This window comes from Sarcophilus harrisii, chromosome X (genome assembly GCF_902635505.1).
Source record: "Sarcophilus harrisii chromosome X, mSarHar1.11, whole genome shotgun sequence".
In the NCBI taxonomy this organism is placed as follows: Eukaryota; Metazoa; Chordata; class Mammalia; order Dasyuromorphia; family Dasyuridae; genus Sarcophilus; species Sarcophilus harrisii.
The window spans coordinates 61344346-61366111 of record NC_045432.1 but is presented as its reverse complement, the minus strand read 5'-3'; positions in this window follow the sequence as shown (position 1 = coordinate 61366111).

Here is a 21766-nt window from a genome sequence, read left to right as displayed (position 1 = left end):
TTCCATACAAACACACAAATAACCATGGATGGCGACTTATGGCACAATTTCGAAATGGAAACATGTGCTTATGGTGCCGTTTCTAACCTGTGCCTCTATTTTCATTGCACCTCATCATCAGGGTCACTTGACCACTGACTGCAAGGATCCGACAACCACTGACATTGGCCCATGGGAAAGAAAAGTGAAGGCCAGAGTCAACAGTCAGCATGCACAGCAAGGGGGGATTTTCTAAGAAGGCTTCTGGGGAGAGGTCCCTCAGAACTGAAGCTGCCATTCTAGGATACCAACACCCAGCTGAGGTCCCAAGTGCTCCATCCACCCCTATTTTTTCACAACAAAATTAGTGCCACCAATAATGAGTAAAAGCCGGAAGACAAAGGCCAAGTCCTGCTGGAGCTGGGTGATGACAGCAGCCTGGCAGAGCAACAGCTGGCTGAAAGAAGAACTTGAGTGTGTGGCTCAGCCACTGAGGCAGCCGGGGCTGGCTATTTTACTCTGAATCAGTGTCTCAGTCTCTTCCCGAAGCCCATGGTGCTGGCCTAGAAGAAGCCTGATACTGTCTCAAGGGAAAGCAGCACAGAAAGGCTTCCAAGCAGTTGGTGCTGGGGCACCTTCCAAATGTGCCCATTAGCCAGCCAGAGCACTTCTCTTTCTGTGGCCAGATCTGGAGGGATACAATGAACATCAAGGTGGAACTCCCTCTCAGGAATCTAGACGTGAGCAAGTTTTGCGTGGGCCAGAAATATGAATGGCATCTTCTATCTTATGACCCATATGTAGTCATCATTCACTATTGAGCTACGCCACTTATGCCCACCTGCCTAGTGAGCAGAATAGCTAATGGAATGATATGGGCTGGAGACTATTAGATGAGAGCGCAGTGACCACAGTAGGTGAAAGCCAAGTAGTGACCTCCTATGTCTATGATCTCTTTTATTGTCGGTAAGACTACTGCAGAGAGGCCCCCAGGGGTCTACCCATCAGCACCCTGATCTGGACTTAGCTACTGAAGCAGCCACAAGCCAGGGAACTGGCCCTGCATTCTTCATGCTTGACCATAATGCCTTCAGAGCTATTTCTAGGCCCCACAGAGCACCCCACCCCTACCTATAGCAACATGGAAAAAGTCTACTAGGGGTCCCCCCAGTGGAGGGAGAGTGCATTTCACAGTGCTTTCTGGCTTTGGCCTTTTTATGCCAATCACCTTGTCCATCCTCAGCTTTTTCCCTGCCTAGCTCCTAACAGCTTTCTTTAGCCTTTCCCTCCTCTAACTGGGACCTGGGCTCCATTTCAGGGAGAGGGGGAAATGGAAGTAGGAGGGAACTGGAGGATTTGGGGCTTCTGAGGTAGTTGCTTTGCTGTCTGCCGTCATAGACACACACACACACACACACACACACACACACACACACAGACACAGATACACACATATACACACCAGTCCCCGGAAAAAGACTGTGGATTCTTCCCTGGCTCCTGAGCCCAATCCCTGCTCTCCTCTGTGTTTAATTTGTCTCAGTTGTACTTTTGGTTCTTTCTGATTTGAATTTGAATTTTATTTGAAATATCATAACTTTTTTGCATTTGGGAAGCGATTACTACCGTTTAAATATATTTTAAACAATAAATAAATAAACCTCAAGAAAAGAGAGCAGCCTCCAGAGAATTGTCAAGTACATGGGTATCTATTGAAGAACTTAAATTGAGACACAAATTCAGCTCCCCGGATTTATGATGAGCTCTGTGGCCAAGACATCAAGCAACTTAAAGTACAGTCTCATACACAAGACTTTCCTCCAGAGATATAGGCAAAACAGGGAAACACAAGCACAGACATAGAAAAACAATTCGAGGTCACCAGATTCCCCAGAGCTATACTATTAATGTCAAAAGACATATCTGGATTTCTTCACAGTTTGAGGAACACCATCCCAAAAGATCTGGGTTTTCCTGCTTTTATAAGCCATCTAGATTGAGCTCTGGCACAACGCTCGTGGAGAAGGAGTCACCTGAATATTTCTTGCTCCTTACCATTATTATTTCCATATTCAACCTTGCCCTCTTTCCCTCAGCAAACTTTCCTCTTTCAAAGTCTATCTGATAACTTTTCCACCCAATCCAAATTACTGTAGCTTACTGAGCCAGTGCCCCTAAACCCACCTACCCATCTCCTTCCTATCTCAAGGAATTCAGCACTCAATTCCTGCCCTCATACTAGGGACCTTTAACATCTACATAAAGACCCCCTCGTTGTCCCTCATCTAATTCTTCAGTCTGCTCCAATCCCAAGAGCTCCTCCTTTACTCTACATAGAGATGATCGGGTCTCACAATTATCTATCCACAACTGTTCCACTTCTCCAGTGAAAAACCTTGACAGATTCTTATCTGAATATGACCTCATCATTCTATCTCTCCTAGGACTCACCCCTTCTGAACCAATTTTTTTGTCTTCATGGAGACCTATACCCCTTTCTTCTGAGACTTTCACCTCTGTTTCAATTTGACCTTCCTCCCTCTCAGCGGGATAGTCAGTCATTTCAACTCTGCACTTTCCTCATCCCTCAAATCTCTTGGCTCCCTTGTCCTATGAGAGAGACAGAGAGAGGGGAAAGAGAGGGAGACAGAGACAGAAACAGAGAGAGAAGAGAGGAGGTAAAGACAGAGACAGAGAAAAGAGAAAGAAGGCAGGAAGGAGAGGAAGAGACAGAGAATCTTTAGCTACTTATTCCCACAACTCAGCTTCTACACTAAGTAATCTTTTGCTTTCTCTAATAAAATTTTAAAATCCTTTCATGTTATTATAAAATATAAGATCTGAGCTAACTGTACACATTTTAAATCTCCAATTTTTTTCACCTGCACTTAAATCAATGTAACTGTGTGGCAGAACCATAACATCAACAATAGGCTAAACAATTATATTTTGATCTACATATCAACATGCATCCTCATATACATTTAATCGTTGTATAACAATTAGTAAAAATGGCCAGAAAAGACATTTTTCTTCTTTGAGATCCGGAGGTAAGAGGAAAATCTACATTTAGGCTTATTCCCTTTTTCAGTTGCCATGAAAAATGCTCCATTACTTTCTCATTTACATAATATTCAAGGAAAGGGTGGAGATGTAGCTTCTTGAATGAACTACAGTCTCCAGATGTCTTTTAAAAAGCCTCTGCTTTTTCCTAAACCCTGAGGACATTAGTCTGAAAGCCTGCAATTACCCAATAACAGCTGCTTCTACTAGTAATGCAAATGAAATAAGGTAGTAAACTAATACTTAAATACCCTTTAAACACACACATCCCATTGACTAATCTGGATTTATTGCTCAACTTTACTTGTCCTTCCTCCAGTTGTACTCTCTGGCAATTTCTTGCCTATATGTTTTACTCACCATCTCAGAAATAAATGTCATTAAAATTCTACTTTGTTGGCGGTAGGAAAATGGCAGAGAATAGTAATATATGCATATTTTGTGGGTGTTGGTGGGAAACAAAGAAAGAGCCGTCAAATTCAACAAATATTTATTAAGCATCAACTAGGTGCATACTACTATGCTTAGAAGCTTAATGATCCAGAGATAAAAAACCGAACCATCTCTTCTCAAGGAACTCACACAGTATTTCATACTGGGGAAAAGCCAAGTAAATATAATAAAAGGTAAGAATGAAGGGAGCAAACGGCAACTCCAGCAATGTACTCTGTGGACATTCTAGGAGAGACAAAACCCTAATAGCTAGAGGGATAAGGGAAGGCTCAAGGAGACAGCTTTGAGGGGAGAGAAGGAATCTGGAAAGTAGAGATGAAGATGGAGGAGCATTTCAGGGCAATTCCTTATGCAAGGAATCAGAAAATGGTGGGTTTAATTTGTGCATCTTGGCTGGAATGGAAAGTACACATAGGGAAGTAATATGAAAGAATGCCCGTAGGTTGTAGAGGGTCCTAAATATCACAACTGGGAGTTTGTATTTTTTCCCTAGAAGAAACTAGGGAGTCCTTGAAGGTTTGGCTAGGACCATGGGAAATGTGATGATCAGTTGTGTGGAAGATAGAGTAGAGAAGGAAGAAACCAAAAGAGGGAAAACCAACTAGGAGGCTCACGAGGAATTGTCAACTGAACAGAAGTGAGGGAGAGCAGAGAGAAATATCAAAGAACCTGGGTAACTGGGAGAATGAGGGTGCCGTCCTCCAAAACAGGGTGGTGGAGAGGCAGGCTGGTTTTCAGCGAAGAAGAATAGAAATTCATTTTGGGACATGTTAAGAAGGGGATAACTGGGTGATGTCCAGAAAGCAGGGGAAGATGAAAGACTGGAGCTCAGGTGAGAAGTTAATGATGGCTATATAGCAATTTAGAAAAATTGGAGCCATCTGTCGACATGATCATTGAATCTATGGGAACTGATGAGATCGCCAAGAAAAAGTTTTCCAGGACAGAGCCTAGTGCTTAAAGCCATATTTAAGGGGTCAAAGACAGATAATAGTTCAGATGAGAAGAGTTGGTTAGAAAGTCAGGAAAAGAAACAGGAATGGGTAGCATGACAGAAACCAAGGGAAGAGATACTGTCCAGAGGATGAGGGATTTGACAGTGCCAAACTGGATTAAGACCATGAGATCATCATAACTTTTTAGAGGATAATTTCAATAGAATGGGAGATAGGGGGAGGAAAGCCAGATTGTAGAAAGATGAGGAGAGGAACCGGAGGCGGGGCTAGCCTTAATGAGAAGAGAAAGGGGCCCCTCATCCTCCAAGACAGAGACAAAGTAGGAAAGGACAAATGAAGGTGTAGAGAGGTCTAGAGATGTGGAATAGAGATGAGGGAGCTCACAATGAATGGCCTTAATTTTTTCAATAAAATAAGAAGTGAGATCATTTGGCAGGAGTGAAAAATACAGGACATCAGGAACTTGAGAACAGAGAGAAGGTTTGGAACAGCCGCTGTTGAGACCACAATCATCAGTTAGAGAGAAACAATAAGCAGACCACTTTGGCTGGTATATACGGTATGCAAAGGGATGCGTGGTGAAATTAATCTGAAAACATCATATTAATAATACAAAGAGACCCACCAGAACTGTTGGATTGGAACTTGACATAAGTTCAGGAACAGGAGCAGGACAGCTAGTTTTCTCTTCCTCCCAACATAAACTACTCTCCAGGTCAATTTTCTGGTAAATAATCGCATATCCTTGTGGATATATGATGTGGATATGGAGAATCAGCTCTACCATTGTTTTCTGTGGATGGGACAGAATAATCTTGACTTACAAACTGTGGCTGTCTGAACTATTAAGGAAAGTGTCAAAAATCCAGGCTCAAAGCATGTTTTCATGATCAAATCACAGGATGGCAGGATAATAGTCAGAGTAGCAAAGAATCTTACAGGCCATCAACTCCAACCTCCTCATTTTATAGATGAGGATATAGGTCTAGCATAGGTCATTTGTCCAAGGTCACATATGTAGTAATTTACACAGCTGAAATCTGAACCCAGATCTTCTTCCTCTAAATTCAGTCCTCTTTCCACTATACCACATCATACTAAATCATGTCATAGCAACTGCAATTTTCTACAGAAAATTGTAGATTCTTCCCTTTTCTTCCTTTGGTTGTGGTTCTTGTGGGGCCCTGAAGCAGGAAACCAGCAAATGCTTTTCCTTAAAGTGGTCCTGAAGAAGTTTGAAAAGGGAGAAGTGAAGGGCAGATCGTTACTGAAGGCCCTTGTCTTTTCAGAGGATAGAACAGTGAAAGCTCCACTGCAGCTCAATATTGTGAATTTGTAATGGCCCCACTCAGAAAAGTTTCTCAGTTTTCCCCCAGAAAAGTATAGGAGTAGGAACAAGAGAAGGTCAGAGGTCAGGGTGAGCTAGGGTAAGAATCATAGAAAAGCCAATTCAAGGAGAGAGATATATGCTGTAAAGGCTAAGTAAAGCTGAAATGGGGGATGTAAAAGAACTCAGTGTCAAAATGAGCTCGCAAAACAAAAGGATAACTGAAGATAAAAGTTAAGAACTCGAGGTTGGCTCATTGAACTGAAAGCCCAGAAAAAGCTTAAAGTTTTTAACATGAACAATACTTAGCAGATCGATGACTAAATCTTATTTATTTACTTACTTATTTTGATGATGGCTAAATCTTTAAAAGAAAATCATTAAGGCAGGGACTATATGATTATTTCTTAAATTAGGAAAAAGTCTCAAAATAGAAATTATATATGTTATCAGTACAGGACTGTTATAGCAGAACAGAAAGAGAAAGGAAATAGGAATTTTGATAATATCCCTGAGTTGAAGCTATTGGTTTTGTTTTGCTTTGTCTTTTAAATTATGGGGAAGCAGCAACTTGGATCATTATATATCTGTCCCATCTCTCATCTTCCCACAATTTTAATTTATCTGATTGTGATGACACAATTTCCCCACGTTACTTATGGTTCAGTGGCCATGAAACTATTTCTTTATTCATAAGTCTAATGTAGCTAGACAGCCTGAGAGGAGAGCACACAAGTGATTGTCTGTATGCAAAGAACAACTTGGCATCTTCAACTCAAGTATTGGTAGGTCCTATTTTGTTATATTCTACTTAATACCTGTTAACATCTTGTTGTGATGTTTGCCATAGTTCTACATTTTCATTGAATGCCATTCATTCAAGAAGGGCTTCTGTTTCCTACTATTTTGTGTAGTCTAAACATTTCAGGCCTCCAAGACCAGCGATGTTAGTCCTGCTTTATACAGATCATCTCCCTCAAGCCACCGCAACTTGACATTTATGGCAAAGGTCCAACCAGGTTGTTAGCACGATTAATATCAGAGAAACAGATGGACATAAATATAGAGAGTCAAGCATCCATGTACATGTACCAAATGTGCTGTGGAGGGCATGATTTCCAGCAGGGAACAACCAAGATATTGCCATCCCTAAGATTATGTCACCCAAGGATAACTGCATCTGCTCCTGATCCAGCCAGAATTGGGGAGAATTTATTCTGGGTCAACTTGAAACATATAACCAAATCAAAAAGGAATGAATGCACAGGTTGGCCTCTTACTCCATCAACTCTTTATGCCACTAAGCAGCTTTCACTTAGGCCCACAATACAGAGTATAGATTCACTTACACAAACACGAGCGATATGCTGGAGCCAGCTCTGACTGATTGGCCAGAGCCTCTTGATTATTACATTTTTGGTGTGAACCTCGGAAACTGGCAAATGTTACACATCAGGGATTGAGTGATTGCTTTGTTCATTGTCTAAGCTTAAGGAAGCTAGGGGGAAATGTTAATAACACAAATTCAACTTTAAAGTGTATCACATACATTTACCAACACATCTCTGACATGGACTACTTCAGAGCATGCTCATCAGAACTCTTTGAGGGAGAGAGCATGAAAAATCATCATCCCTGTTGTACAGATGAGAAAACCAAGGCCCAGAGAGGTGGTTACTTACCCAGAGTTACACAACTAGTAAATGGCAGAGACTTTTTGATCCCGATTCTAGTCCTTTTTCCCCTTTCAGAAACAGGGATGTGAAATTTCATCATCTGAACATGCTTTCTTAGTGTCAATCCCACTCATTTTATTGGGTGGCATTTTATAAGCTAGCAATGGAATAATGAATAATTCAATTATACAAAATAAAAACCAAGATTGGAGAATTTTCTGATGGTGAAGGAATGGGCAGTGAAGGGATAGAATTTCCCTGTCAGTATCCAATTGAGGGGGGAGAAGGGTAATAATAATATCCAGATGAACAATTGTGCTTTGTGTCCTGAACACACACTCCCGCTTCCCACAATCCACCCCCCTATACCCATGCTACACCCATACTATTATATAATATATTTGTGTATATATATATATATATAATGTAGTATTTATATTTTATATATTTACATATATAAAATATTAAAATATACATTTATATTTTATATCCAGACCTCTAGTTTTAGGAGAGATGAGACCTCCCTCCACTTAATCTCAAATTTATACTTGTAGGCAGTTGCCTAGGGCTCTGAGAGGTTATTTGACTTTCCCAAGGCCACAAAGCTGGGATAGACAGAATAGAATTCAAGGCTTCCTTACTCAAAGGCCAACCCTCTATCCACTCTACCATGTTGCCCCTCATATGTGCTTGTGCACACATGATCTATAGATGATAGATAAATGGATAAATAGGGACATAAACAGATAGAATGATAGATAGGTACCTAGATGGATGGATAGATAGATGACAGATGATAGGCAGATAGATGGAGGGATATATAGATAGATAGGTAGACAGGGATTATCGAGATAGATGATGGATGGATGGATAGGTAGATGGAGAGATAGATATGTAGGTAGATAGAGATATGAGAGATGGTCTAGATGGATAAATAGCTGAAAGAAATATGAGGATGAGAGTTTTGAATCTAGAAGGATCTTTAGAAATCTCCTACTTCACCTCTCTCATTTTATAGAAAGGGAAAAAGGCCCAGCTTAGTTAAATGACTGACCTAAAGTCATAAAGGCCATGCTCCTGGGGCTCCAACTCCTGCTGTGGGGCTCTGGGCTTCTGATAGGTGACAATTCACCATATCTAATCTCACCTAGAATCACCACACAGCTCTCTCACTTATATTTGAATACACTTCTCCTCCCCTCCTCCCCCCAATGTCTCACCAGGAAACAACAATCAAATCAGCATCACTAATGACTCTACTCACCATCTCTATGACTTCCCCTGGCCAAAATACACTTCTTTGAGCACTACTACTATGGATGAGAAAGCCAGGCTTTTGGGGTCATGCCTTAACACAGAGGCACTTTTAGGGACCTTTGGAGTACATCTATATTGCCTAATAGAGAAGCCTTTGTGTTTCCTGGCACACTGATGGGCAAGGCCTCTTTGGACTGGCCAGGTAACAGAATAGGCTGAATCTTTAAAACTGGCCAGACTGAGCTGGTCACTCAGTGTTACACTTGCTATCTCTCATTATTTCTTCCCTGTATCTAGAAAGTTAAGATCCCAATTCACTCACAGTACAGATTCCATGAACCAAACTAATGAAAGAGGAAGGACTTGTTCCCTCTTTTAGTCTAGCTTGGAGAAAGGGGGATGAGGCATTTGTTTCTGTTCTTTGTCTTGTTCTTCAAGTAAAAGGTTTCAAGGTGGCTAGTGAGATATATATATGTATGTATGTATATATTGTATTCTCCTATTAGAATGTAAATCCCTTAATAGAGGGAATGCCCATCAACTGGAGTATGAACAAACAAGTCCTAGTATGTGACTATGATGGAATATCATTGTGCTTTAAGAAATGATGTACAGCTTTTTGTAGTGGCAAGGAACTAAAAACTGAGTGGCTGCCTATCAGCTGGGCAATGGCTGATAAGTTATGAGATATGAATGTAATTAAATATTATTTTTCTGAAAGAAAAGATCAGCAGGATGATTTCAGAGAGGCCTGGAGAGACTTACATGAACTGATACTCTTAGTGAAATGAGCAGAACCAGGAGATCACTGTAAACAGCAACAAGAAGATTATAAGAAGATCAATTCTGAATGACGTGGCTCTCTTCAACAATGCAGTGATTCAAGGCAATTCCAATAGAGTAGTGATGGAAAGTGTTGTCTCTATCCAAAGAGAACATGAAGAAAGAATGTGGATCAAAGCACAGTATTTTCCCCTTTGTTGTTGTTTGTTTGCTTGCTTGTGTTTTTTCCTTTCTCGTGATTTTTCCCTTTTGATCTGACTTGTAAAACATGATAAAAATGGAAATATGTTTAAAAGAATTGCACAAATTTAATCTATATCAGATTGTTTGCTGTCTTTGAGAAATGGGAAATAAGAAAGAGAGGCAGAAAATTTTGGGACATAAAGTTTTACAAAAATGAATGTTGAAAACTATCTTTACATGTATTTGGAAAAATAAAATACTATTGGAAAAAAAAAGAAATGATGATCAGGAAGCTTTCAGAAAAACCTGAGAAAACTTACATGAACTGATGCAAAGTGAATTGAGCAGAACCAGAAGAATATTTTATACCATAAGAGCAATATTGTAAAAATGATCAACTGTGAAAGATTCAGATACTCCAATCAAGACAGTGATCCAAGACAATTCCAGAGGACTCATGATAAAAAAATGCTATCATCCTCCAAGAGAGAACTGATCATCTCTGATTTCAGAATGAAGTATACTCTTCTTACTTTTTTCTTCTTGGTTGTCTTTTTTGTGGTGAATAATTTTTTTTTTGAAATGCGGTTAACATAGTGGGGGGGAGGAGAAGAATGTAAGTTCAAATTCTAAGTTCCTTGAGGATAGAGACTGTTTTGTTTTTTTTTTATTTTTATATATCTCTAGTCTTTAAAAATGCTTATTTTATTCATTTATTCATATAATAAGTAGCAGAGTTAGGAATCAAGCCCAGATTCCTTGTGTTCTTTTTTGGGTATTTAATATTTTAATTTTCCTAATTACATATTACATGTAACATTTAAAAATTCATTGTTACATTTTAATGTTATGTGAAATATTTTAAAATATTCATTTAAAAATTTTGAATTCCAAATTTTCTCCCTCCCTTCCTCTCCATTGAAAAAGCAAGCAATTTTATCTAGATTATATGTGTGTAGTCATGCAAAACATATTTCTATCATGTTATAAAAGAAAACATAGACCAAGAAAAATCAAGAAGAAAAATAAAGAAAGTAAAAAGTACTCAGACACCATCAATTATTTTTTTTCTGGGGATTCATAGCATTTTTTCAGCCCAAGTCATTCAGAGGCGTTTTGGATCATTGTAATGCTGAGAATAACTAAGAATAACTAAGTCATTCACAATTGATCATCTTACAATTTAACTGTTACTGTGTACACTGTTCTGATTCCGCTCATTTCATTTTGCATCAAACTTTGTAATCCTGAAAGCATTGTACAAATGTAAGTTATTATTATTCTTAAAAACCCAAGGAACCAACTGTGAACAAGTTTCTCCTTCTGATGCCAAAAGTCTCTGAAGTAAAGATATGAAACAGAAAAACCATCATACTTGCTTATCAGAAGACATAAAAAAAGGAAAGATGCTTAGCAGCTTTGACATGCTGTGTGAGTAGCAGAGAAAGCTACAGTTCTGGTTCTGGTTCTTCTTTATTATGGCATTGACAATCTTACCCACAACTGCATCCATCAGAGACATTTGTGCCATGTAGCCATGCATGGCTCCATGAGTCTGGGTAATGTACATATATCAGAAGGCCAAAGGCACTACTACCAAGACTGGCCAGCTATAAAATATCACTGAACACAAGTGAAACCAAGGACACTTAAGTTGTTGTTGTTCAGTCATTTCAGTTGTGTCTGACTCTTTGTGACCCTGTTTGGAATCTTCTTGACAAAGATACTGAAGCCGTTTGCCATTTCCTTCTTCAGCTCATTTTACAGATGAGCAAACTGAGGCAGACAGGCTGAAGTGACTTGCCCAGGGTCACAGAGTTAATAAGTGTCTGACACTGGATTTGAACTTAGAAGCTGAGTCCTCCTGATGCCAAGCCCAGTGCTCTATCCGCTGGGACACCTAAGTGCCCTGGGGACACTTAAGAGAGAACTGTTATTGGGAGTACAGTATTTCACTTCTGTGTAGATCATTAAGATAAGAAGGATCATCCTACTCACCTGGACTGGGTCTGACCTAGTACTAGTCCACTGATCAAGAATTGTCAATTAGACTGACCAACTCAATGAGTTCACCTTCAACAATAGAATGACATTATAATTATACAGAATGGTTTGGATGTGATACCAGCTAAAGAAAAGGAACTGATTGGGTTGTTTGTAATAAGAGAGATGAGAGGAACTTCATTGGAGTCTCACAACCCCCTCATTTTACTGATGAAAAAATGGAGGCTCCAGGAAGCAAAATAATACTCCCAAGGTTAGAAAACTAGTGGCAGAACTAGTATTCCAACCTATTTCTCTTAACATCCAGATCACTGATTTTCCCATTATACCATTCATTTCTCTTCCTAGGAGCTACTTTAAGTCTGTGATTTCCTGATTAATTTTTTTCCATACAAATTATTTAATTTCTAATGATCAAAGATTTCCCCTATTATACACATTAGAATCCCTATAGGTCATTCCCCAGTTTCTTTCTCTCTCTCTTTTTTTTTTTTTTGGTTTTATCTCTGAGAAAAGAAGCCTTTCTTGCCAAAGTCAAGCCTTCTACTCATGCCTTTGATCCCAACTCTTCCTGCCTTCTGCAGAATTTTGCCCCAACCAGCAAGTATCTCTCCTTCTTTCTTTATCTCTCTCATTTTATCTCCTTCTGTTTGTCTGTCTCTCTCAGTTTACCATAATTGACTCCTTCCCCACAGCCTATAAATATGAGATCACAGGATCTCTAAATTGGAAAGGACCCTAGAAATCTCTAATTCCAACCTCTACTTGAATATGAACTCAACAAATGATCAACTTTTGCTTGAAAAAAGTCTAGTTACTAAATCTTGTTGACTCTACCTCTACAACTTCTCATACAACTATCTCCTTTTGACTCACATTATCACCACTCTAGCTTTCATCATTTTTTACCTGGACTATTACAACAGTGTAACTGTTCTCTCTTCTAGTGTCTCATGTCTCTAATTCATCTTCCACAAAACTGCCAAAATCAGCTTCTTTAGTGACAGATCTGTCCATTTCTTTCCTCTGCCCCAAAATGTTAGTAGATCCCTATTGTCCTTATGATGAAATAGAAAATCCTCAGCTTGGCATTTATGGCATCCTCATTTGAAACTCTGTTAGTTTTCCAAAGTTACTTCGCATTAGTCACCTTCGCACAAAATATCCCGAGCCTTGGAGTCAGAGGTCCTATGTCCAAAACCCTACTTGTAAAGTCTGGGAGTTCCCTGGAGGCCTCAAGAACAGCCGGAGTGAGTCAGGATAAGTAAAAGTTCTTGGTCTTTAGGGGGAGCAGTGAAGGAGATAGACAAACTGCCACAGGCTCGCCACCAACCTTTCTCCTCCTTGTCCTGCTGAGAAGTGAGTCTGGCTTGTCTCACTCCACCCTCTAATGCTTCCTACGATTATCTGTATACACTAAACATCAGAGTCAGCTAGAACAGTGAGAAGGACCATTTTTCCAAACATGCTAATAGAATCATTGTCCAATAGGTTATTAGCCTTAAGTGCTCTGCTGTCTGATTCAAGCATATCTTTTAAGAGTTTCAGCCCTTTACACCTACTCTTGCATTCTTATGTTATCTGAGCAGGTTTCTGGGTTCCACTTTCTGTGTAAAATAGTGGAGTTAGACCAAATGACCTATAAAGTCAACTCCAGCTTTAAATCGATACTCCTATGTTTCTGCCCCAGGAAAAGGTAAGCTCTCTCAGGGCAGGAGCTGTGTTACTGTTACCTCTGTATTCCCAGCATTGAGCACTGTACTTGTTGAATGAAATTGCACAGGTATATTATGCTCAAGGAGTAAATAAAATTCTACAAAGATCTGAAGTTGCCCTATCTTTTTTCTTTTATCAAAACCATAAGAAATTCTTCTACACAAACATCAGTTAACAGGAAGGATGAATTTTACAAACTTTGTACCTATTTCTGGGTACAATGATGGCATGAAAATTTCTGGAAAATTCTTTGTGATTTTTCAAGAATGCTAAGTAGAGTCATTGCTACTTAAAACTTACTAAAAGCCTACTTTGTTTTTTGTATGCTCCTCTTTAAGAGGAGAAATACCACTAAATATGAATTCCTTTTAGTTTTTGTTGCCATAGAAAGGAATTGAAGAGTTTAAAACCATGGTGATAATAAAAGAGAGGAAAACAAATGTATTTATTGAATGATGGAATCCAAATGAATAGTATTTTACACTTAATCTTTTCTATGTACATTCTTGAATATGGTTAGGTAATTCTAATTGACTGGATGTGAGCTCAATAAAATGTAGGGAAATTTTGCAATCAGGCCACACTGAATGTACAGTTTAATTATGTTGGTATGTGCTTCTATTTGTTTCTAATGCAGAAGATCCATTGGTAAAATGAATGCCCATTTTGTGGTCTGTTATGCAGAAAATGTTTAATCCAGTGTTTGATTTGCTCTGTTAAATCTTCTTTATTAAATGTGTTTATTCATCCGTGCAGAATTAGGTATGCTGCTTTCTGTTTCTATGACATTACAATTAAATAGCTAAAGAGAGAAAAAGAAAAAAAAATAGCAGGACATTCTGCAAAGGTCTGTGACATTCCCACAAAAATAATTTATATTATCTTTCTATTTTTACTTTTTGAAAGTCTATGGAAAGGTATTTAGAGATATTTCTGCCTTGAAGACATTGACATATCCAATGGAAAGTATGAATAAGTTTTTGGTACTTTAAGACACATTTCTGATCTAGTGGCTAATCACTGCTGTCAAGAAATTGAGCATTTTAGAATTGAGAGAAACAGGAACTCAGAGAATCAGAATTTTACTCAACAAAATACATTAGAGCCGGAACAATATTTATGCTCTTTTTCAAAGGAAAAATTCTATCTTAGCTTTAATACTGACTGAGAAGTATGTTTGCATTCAAGATTATTCACATTATTTTATTCTTTTTTTAAATCTAATTTCTTCCATCGAATTGTGTTCTATTTACAAGCATTCTTGTGCCATTGGATTTTACCTCTACCAAGAGCATAAGGTATGAGACGAGTCTCGTTCAAATTAGAATTTTATCAACCTGTTGTTATATTTTATGTTTAAAATATTATTTTCTCAATGCATCTAGAATATGCAATAAGGTGTTCAGGGGATGTTCCTTATACTTTATGGTAGTCAATGAACTACTAGAAAAGAAACATGTCCTGTTGCCAGCCATGTTGCTTTCTCAGTTGCCCCATCAATTTGATAAGCACGTTAGAGTTTCCAGAATACTTTTTCCCCACATCATCTCACTTGAGCCCCACAGAAATCCTGTGAAGGTAGGGTAGGATCAGTGAGGGGTATCGTCATTTTATAGATGAGAAAACAGAGGTTCAGATAGAATAAGTGACTTTACCAGGGTCATACAACTAACAAGTGAGTAGCCAAGCCAGATGCTTTGATTATAGCCCTTTCTCTTTCCACTAAAGCATGTAACTTTTTTTTCAGATCACAGGAGCAAATAAATTCAATAGTCAAAATGGCCCTATTCTTGGGTTTCTATGCCATGAAAGGGAGCTGTAGTTGCCTAATAATTAGAAGGAATGGCCTTAGGTTCAGGAAAGCTTGGATTCAAGTCTCAGCTCTGATACATCTTGTTAAGACACTTTAGTCCTCAGATCTATGCCCTAACATTATAAGTCACACATGAATTACTGATCTGTATTACAGGAATAAGATTCCACACTGGGAGTTCCCTCATGCTAATGAAATTACAAATACAGACCAAAAAACTAGAATATCTATGACCTGTAGGTCGGTGGGTTGAACAAAGCATTAAATTGGCGCTGTGGTAATGAGTCAGTCCCCTGTATGGACCAGGTTAGTTCTGTGACTATGGGGTTGTAGACTGTCAGTACCCTTGGCCAGTATCTCACAAATGTGAACTCCTGGTCAAAGGAGAGAAGAGGGGAAAAATCAGAGTCAATCCGTGATGATTACCATAGGACCCCCCCCCTCTCCCCCCAGCATCTATGGCCTACTGGAGGTAGGTCAGTAAGACATCTTGTAAGAATTCCATCTCTGACACTGATGAAAATAAACATTCTTAAGGAGAATGTAAATGGTTTCCCTCTATGAGATTAAAAATGTACCACCAACTTCAAAGACTAGAAATGCACTTCTGACCCTTCCAGTAATTCATTACAGATCATCCATGAACTTATCTGAACTCTACATCTTTACTGGAATTGTTGTGGAAGGGAGCTATACTACTTCTTCTTACTATACCATCTTTGCTGATCTCATATTTTACTTAGAAATGACTATACTGCTATCACTTTTAGAACCGCCTAAAGGCAAATCTATGTGAGTAAAATGTTTCTGACATACTATATAATGAATTCTTGGAAATTGGAACGAGATGTTTACCAATTCAGTTCACTCCATCTGTAAAATGGGCACATTTCCACACACTCTGTGGAGTGGCTATATTTCATAAAAGCTAGAATACTGATGAATAGAGCCAGGAGGGAGAAGAATGGCTTCCTTCTGGAAAGAAGTAGCATCTGAGCCACATCCTGAAAAAAGAGGAGGGTATGCTCATGGGGAGGGGGAAAAGGCAGGAAGACCCTAGGAAATGGTCAAGAGGATTCCAATCAGGTTGGGATGGAGGGGTTGTGAAGGTGAAAATACCTTCATTACCTTATATTACCCATGATGTAAAACAGTCATAAAAGGAGATTGGAGGTACATCGTAAATGACTTCCAATATCCAGTCAATGGTTTTGAATGTGTTTTGATAAATGATGGGAAGTCAAAGAAGACTTTTGAGCGGGGGAGTGACATGATCAGTCCTGTGAGTTCAGAGTATTCTGGTATCATTGTGAAAGCTGGATTGAAGCCGAGAGAGACTGGAGGCAAGGAGACTAGTTACAAGGTAGGTTAAAGTTAACTGATCAATAGTTCAACCAGGAGAAAGATAACCAAGACAACTATAGTTCATTGCAGATGGGACTAGAAAGGAAGGGGCGCATTTGAGACTTTGAATAGGTGGGATAAGGTGAATGAATGCAGGACTGGTTGAATGGTCAAACTCAGAGTAGCTATTAATGATTCATTATCTATTTGGAAGGAAGTCTTTAGTGGAGTGTCCCTGGGTATTGCTGCCTGGTTCTGGACTGTTTAACAAAGTTTTTTATGTGCCTTGATAAGTTGTATGCTTAACCAACTGCAAATGTTACAAAGCTGGAAGGAATAGCTAACATATTGAATGACAGAAATATAAACTCAAGAGATCTTGACAGGCTAGAACTCTAGGTCTAATCTTATAAGGTGAGATCCAATAAGGATAAATGGCAGCTAGGTGAGACAGTGGATAGAGCACGAAGCTAGGCATCATCTTTCTAAGTTCAAATCTAGCCCCAGAACTTCCTAGCTATGTGACCCTGGGGAAATAAGGTAACCCCTGTTTGGTTCAGTTTCCTCATCTGTAAAACGCGCTAGAGAAGGAAATTGCAAACCACTACAGGATCTATTCCAAGAAAATCTCAAATGGCATCACAAAGAGAAAGATACAGCTGAAAATAACCAAGTCAAACAAAAATACTACACTTGGGTTCAAGAAATCAAGTGCTTAAGTACAAGCAGTTTCAGGAGTGCAAGTTTTAGGAATTCAAGTAGGAGTTTCAATGGACTGCAAGCTTAGTCCAAGTTTATGATGTGATATGGTGACCCCCCAAAACAAATGAACTCTTGGGCTGCATTAATATAGATGTAGTGTCTAAAGCTTGGGAGATTATAATCTTATCGTGCATGTGAAATGCCAGGGTGGATGATTCAAAAGATGGAATTAAGGTTTTTGGGAGAAATATCAACAATCTCAGATAGTAAATGATACTATTCTGATGGCAGAAAGTGAAAAGGAATTAGGAAGCCTCTTGATGAAGGTTAAAAAAAAGGAGAGTGTAAAAGCTATTTGAAGATTAACATTAAAAAAACCTAAGATCTTGGCAACCAGTCACATCATTTTCTGGCAAATAGAGGAAGAAGAAATGGAAACAATGTCAGATTTTATACTCTTGAGTTTAAAGATTACTGCGGACAGCAGTCGTGGCCTTGAAATTAAAAGATACTTGCTGCTTAGAAGGAAAATTATGGCAAATCTGGCCAGCAGACTAAAGAGCAGGGATATCACCTTGCCAACAAAGGTCCATGTAGTCAAAGCTATGGTTTTTCCAGTAGCAATGTCAGGCTGTGACAGTTGGATTATAAAGAAAGCTGAGCACCACAGGATCAGTGTTTTCAAACTGCAGTGCTGGAGTCCATTGGGCAGCAAAGAGATCAAATCAGTCAATGCTTAAAGAAATTAACTCAGGTTCTTCACTGGAAGGTTAAATACTGAAGCTGAAGCTTAAATACTTTGGCCACATAATGAGAAGACGGGACTCATTGGAAAAGTCCCTGATGCTGGGAAAAACTGAAGGCAAAAGGAAAAGGGGATGGCAGAGAATGAGATGGATATATGGTGTTATGGAGATAATGAAGAGGAGCTTGGACAGATTTTCCATGGGGTCATGGAGAATCGGATATGAGTGAACTACAACAAAAATCTTAGTGTATTCTCCCATGGTCAGACTACATCTAGCACATTGTGTTCCATTCTGGGCACCATGTTTTAGGAAGATCATTGATTGATAAGCTAGAAGATATCCAGAGGAGCACAAATAGGGTATTAGAGACCATTGAAATAACTGCATCATGGGGGTTAGTTGAAAAAACTGAAGATGTTCAGGCTGGAGAAGAGAAGACTTAGGGGACATGGGATGAATGAATAAAAAAAAGCATTTATTGATCAACACCAAGCACTATGTTAAATGCTGGGGATACAAAAAGAAAAAAAAGGCCATCTTTGCTCTCCAGGACCTCATACTCTCTATTTGGAGGGCTCAGTACATAAAATGAAGTTCAGCTGCAGGGCAGATGGAAAGGTCTGCAGGCCTAAGGTATAGTGATGGTGGGAGAGGGAGGAGGAAGCATATGGCAAGGCCCACAAGTCCTCAGGTTAGTTAAGCCAGTAGATTAGATGACAGTGCCACGTGTGTGATGGGCAATGAGGTAGGACAGACGCTAAGTCCAGGAAAAAGAAGATAGAGAGGTGGTGGCCAGGTATGTGATAAGGCCTGGCGGTCCTCTATCTCACTAGGAGAAATCGAGTGACCGCTATATCATCTAATCCATGTGAGCAACAAAGCTACCCAGATGAGATTGGGGTATGTGTAAAGTAGGAAGGCAAGGAGCAAGGGCACCCTTCATGGTAGCTCATCTTTAAGCAGATCAGATGACTTCTTACTGGGTATTTTATACAGCGAGGGGATTCTTCTTCAACTACACGTTGAATGAAATAACTCCAAAGTCCTTACCAACTGCTACCTGTCTATACCCACCATATCTTTTACTTGCAAAGCAGATATTTAGAACTCACATTTAAGACTTTACATTTATCCTGATAAATTTTAACTTCTCAGAGTCAATCCAACCTATTAAACTCTTTTTGGATCCCGATTCTATCATGCAGTATGTTAGCTAAGATTCCTGGTTTCCTGTAATCTGCTGATCTGACAAACAAGCCATCTTTTCCTTTATGCAAGTCATTGAAAAAAAGGTTAAACAACACGGCCAAACACTGACCTCTGGGACACTCCGCTATAGACCCCACAAGGAGTTGGGAGTGAGTAGTTCATGAGGAAGTAGAGGCAGCAAGTGTAAACTACCCTTTATCGAAATTTGGCAATGAAAGTAAAGAGACAGATGGAAGAATAGCTTAAGGGGTTAATAGGGAAGATTTATTTAGGAAAGGTGACATGCGAACATGTTTATAGGCAGAGGGGAAGCAGCCAATTTCCTCCCGTTTATAATTGTAGGAAATGTTATAACAGTTGTTTTTTGTAGGCTTCATATGCTTTGTTACTACATGTGAAACCTCTTCTTGGTGGTGGGTTTTTTTGGTCTAGGCTTGTGATTTCATCCACATTGGGAACTCTCAACATAGTAATTCCCTCCATTTGATGAAGGTTAGCTAATGCTCTGTAACTCACAGCATTGGAGAATTCCTTGAGGCATTCGAGATGAAGAGACTTGTCCATGGCCTCATAGCTAGTATATATCAGAGGTGGGATATGAACTCTGACTTCTTGACTCCAAAGCTAGCTTTCTAACCACTGCCTCATATTGCTTTTTGGGGGATTAAATCTACTGCCTACAGAAAAGACCTTGAAGGTGAATGAACTTCCATAGTTCAACATAGACATTTGAAAAAAGCACATTATTTTTGCATCTGTAGGAAATTATTTTGTATATAGCTTGTGACACCATGATTTAACAATACTGGCAACTCTCACATTCAAAATCCCACAGCTTTGCGGCTGATCCAAAGCAAATATTTTAGTTCTTGAAAAACAGATTGAGTTAGAATAGGAAAAGAGGCAGTCAAGAGCCCTGCTTTGCTTTATGTTCTCTTGACATCATCCTCCACCTTGTGTACTTTTATTCACTATGAATCTGAGGAACACAAGCAGCTTGGAAGGGGGCTTGAGGTTCTGCCCAGTATGTGGGCTTTGTTTGAATAATCGGAACAATGTTATCCCCAGAGATAGTGTGAATCATACAAATATCAAATTTAGAGATGAGATAGCTAAGCTCAGGCTGGTGCTTTGTGTCAATTGGAGAACTCATGCTGTCTAGTTCCCCAATTCTGAATTGAGGCCAAAGGCATGCTGGGAAATTAGACAACATTCCAGGATTTCCAGGTCTTTATAGCATAGCACAACAATCAGAACATCAGATACTGCTATATCCCAAAGTACAAAAATGCATTACAAAGCCAAGGAGAAATTATGTTAGATGATCTTTCTCACTGTTCCCTTCTATTAGAACAAGTCATTATTTGCTTAAATTCAACAATCAACTAGTATCCATTATGTGCCAGTAACTGGGCTAGGCACTGGGGATATAAGTACAAACACTGAAAGAATCTCTTTTCTCTAAAAGAGAGACAATAAGTATATGTATAAATATATACAGCACACACAAAAAGTATGAATATAAATACATACAAAGTAGTCAAATACATGGTAGCTAGACCTCCCTAACTGATTCACTATCTTACCACAACATCATTTCCAGTACTTTTCTTCTCTCCTCAAGGCTTTCATAGCTGTCTGTCCCTCACTGAGAATCTTGACTCCTTTTTCCCTGAAAAAAAAATACAATCCATTTGTTGAGGGCTCCGTCTTTTCCTATATTATTCATCTTGCATCACTCAGATGTCTTGCCTCATTCTTTTCCTTTACCCATCTCTAGAAGTGGCTTTTCAAACTAAGGAAAACTCCAATGCATGCATCCTCGATCCCATTCCATCCAATATTCTTCAACAGATGGCATCCTTTCTTCTTCCCTCTTTCTGTAATTTTCATTCTCTTCTCATCTATAAAATTCCCTACAAAACATTACAATATCTCACTCTTAAAAACAAAAACGAAACCCAACAAAAACAACAACAACAAACTCCTCGCTATGGTCCTATTGTCTCTGCTAGCTATACTCTATCTCTCCTTTCTTAGGTAAATTCCTTGAGAATGCCATGTATAATTGGTACCTCCACTTCCTCATCTCTTACTTGATACTAAACTCTATGCAATCTGCTTTCTAATGTCACCATTCAATTGAAACTGCTCTCTCAGTTACCCAAAGCCTCTTAATTTGCTAAGTCTAATGGTTGTTTTTTTCTTACTCTTCATTCCTCTTGACCTTTCTGCAGCTTTTGATGCTATTGATCACCCTCTCCTGTATACTCCTTCTTTAGGTTTTTGAGACAGCAAAATGGTGCAGTAGTTAAAGTTCTGGACAGTCAGGGAGACTGCAGTTCACATCTGGCCTCAGACAAAGGCTATATGGTTCTGGGCAAAATCACTTAGTTATCCTCTGCCTCAGTTTTCTCACATGTAAAATGGATATAGTAAAAGTACCTAACCCCTAGGGCTGTTGTGAGGATCAAATTAGATATTTGTAAAGTGTTTAAGCACTATGTTTAGCACATAGCAGATACTTAAGAAATTCTTATTTCCTTCCTTCT